A 2803-nucleotide genomic window follows, 5' to 3' on the forward strand; every position below is an offset into this window, starting at 1 on the left:
TATTATTATTATTTTTAAACGTGTGGCAGCCACCCCGGTTTGGGGAGGTCATATGTGGGGCTGTGCTAACCCTAAGAGTCTGGTCTGGCCTGCCCAGAAGGCCCATGTAGCTTGGTTGTGAGATTTGACCACAGGCTGGCTGGCGCTTCGAGGGGCCGTCTGGAAGACCTGCACGCGGGGCCACTGTGCTCAGCGCGGGTTTTAAGTGCAATATTGAGAATTTTTTTTTAAGTGCCCTAGGCTTGTGGGACTGAAGTCCTCTTTTTCCCTGAGAATTCCCAAGGCGCTGGTCTTTGTCTTAGAAGGAATGGAGTTTTTGAATGGTGTGAAAGGGACAGAGAGGGTCGCTTCAAATCGATTTTACTTGTCCTTTCTGTCTTTTCGGATCAGCGCCCTTCAATGGGCACAGAGGTGCTCTTTCAACCAAAAACTTGTGCTACATTTTCTGCCTGTATTGGTGCTAAATACAATAAGCACTGGGCAGATTTTTTTCCCTTTGCTGTCCAAAGCAAGAAAGCACCCTAATTAAATTGTTTTATATAGACAGTCAAGATGGACCAATTAAGTATGCATTAGTATAAAGATATAGTCTGCAGATAAGGCAGTTTAGAAAATCATTTGGGGGATAAATGAGAGGGCCCTAGCGCTGGGGCGGGGGCGTGAAGCCTGAACCTTCCTCCTCCTTGGCCCCTGGGGGAATCCGGGGCTGCCGCTCAGGTGAGAGGGGGGCCGGCCATCTAACAGGTGGGCGCCAGGGTTGCAGACCTGCGCCCCAGGTCCAACTGCGGTGGTGGCACTGAAGGGCTGTCACCCCTCACATCTGACTCTGAGGAGGACATAACCTAGGGGTCTTAGCTGGCTGGTCCCAGAGGGGGCGGAGGGAATAGGGGCATCCGAGGTCTCAGGCGAGGCTCAGTGATAAGGCAGGAGAGTGTGATTCTGAGAAGCTGGTACTTTGGGGCAGAAGTGGGATGGGGACACAGCTGTCGCAGCGGCTGCAATGGCCCTCGGCACTGAGATCAGGGCCAGTTCCCCCTGTCCCCCCACCTCAATTTTCCTGCCTCTGCAGCATTTCCAAGCTCTGCTCTCTTTTCTCCGCTGAGAAGGAGTGCTGCGCTAGGAGCAAAGTGCCCCGACAGACAGCGGGGCTCAGCCCCACACCCCCTCTCCCTCTGAGGTGTGTGGAGGTGGGGGCCAGGGGAGGACACCTTCCCGGGAAGGACACGTCCCCTGGGGCCAGAGTAGGGCTGGGAGGGGTGGGCCCTGCGTCCCAGGGGAGGAGGCGCATGGCCACAGGAGGGGCCCAGGGGTCTCCAGGAAGCCCCCCCCCCTCCCCGAGGTGGACTCGGAGTGGCTTGGGAAATGGCCGAACGTCAACATGAAAAGGTTGAAAAGCCAATTTTACAGGCCCTCTTGGGTTCCCCCCCTCCACCTCTCGCTGGTGGCAGGGCTGTAAATCAGCGGGGGCCGGGCGGGAGAAGCCCCGGCTCTGGGCGCCCCCTCGTCCCCCGACAGCGCCTCCCGGGGGGGGGGGCACCGAATCGATCCGACGCTGAGCTGAGGATGTCACCGCACTAAATATTTACTGATCACACACAAATAGCCGGGGTTTCAACGATTTTCCTCTGTGAGAAGAGCGCAGAGAGAAGGGTAAATCATTTTATTAGTGCGGATGAAGCCCAGAGCACACTCCGGCCTGAGTGTTTTAAAATGTGTCTTCACGGGGATGAAGAGAGTTAGGGAAATCGATACCAAGAGATTAGAAGCCCCAGGGTGACACCCAGGGGCCCAGAACTTTCTGGAACTCGGCGAGGCTGGGGGTGGGGGAGTGCTGACCAGGCAACCGCCTGGGAACTGGGGCGCAGGCCTCGACGGGCGGGCGACGCGACAGAGGGCGCAGGCACCTGCGCGGACTCCGCGGACCACTGGGCGGGGAGCCACTAGCTCTGTGCCGCGAATGACAGAGGCCAGTGGGCGAGCGGTCACCCAGGGATCGCAGGCGGGGAGCAAGGACGCAGGTTTCCCACGCTGTGGCTGTGGCTGGCCGAGCGGGGTCCCCTGACAGCCAGGAGGAAAGGTGGGCTCTAACCGGGTGCCTTTCTCCCACTGGAGTTTCGGGCCCCTAACTTTCTTCTTGAGACATTGCTGCCCCTGGTCTCTTTTAATGTCACGGGGGTGGGGGGGACTCCACGGCCCAGCCACCACCTGGTGTCCAGGGCTCCCGGCGGCCTGGCCAGAACAAGTGCATGCCAGAGAATTGGCTGCTGAGCAGGTGGGAGCAGGTCAGAGGTGCGGAAAGAAGGCAGGGCCAGGGGCACAGACCCGAGGAAGCCCCTCTCACAACTGCCCCACCCCGCACCTGCTGGGCGCAGGCAGTGCGAAGTGCTGGAGATGCGAGGGCTTGGATGACACAGCCAGGCTGGAGAGAGTTTGCTGGGTAGGGGGCAAGAAAGTCTTGTTTCAAACTCAAGTAGCAAAGTCCTAGCGCGAAAAAATCATTTTCCCCGGCTCCAAGTGCTACTGTGAACAAACCTTGAGGTCGGAAACAGCTGCGAATAATCAAGCTGGCACTAATTTCGGGGAGAAGGGGATGGGAGAGCCCCCTTCGTTCCCTCCTGTTCCTTTTCGCTTCTCCTGATTTTTTCCTAAGGTCTCATCTCGTTCTAGAAATGGATAGTCACATTTATTTACGTAAGAGAATTCCTATTGAAAGCTTCCCCACTCGACTTCACTGCTCAGTTTTCTAGTAAGCTGGAGGGATTCAGTTCAGGCTTCCGCTACTAGCCTTTTCGGTGCAACAGGA

Source organism: Elephantulus edwardii, unplaced genomic scaffold (assembly GCF_000299155.1).
Source record: "Elephantulus edwardii isolate Elephantulus edwardi_28Jun2011 unplaced genomic scaffold, EleEdw1.0 scaffold00204, whole genome shotgun sequence".
Taxonomy (NCBI): domain Eukaryota; kingdom Metazoa; phylum Chordata; class Mammalia; order Macroscelidea; family Macroscelididae; genus Elephantulus; species Elephantulus edwardii.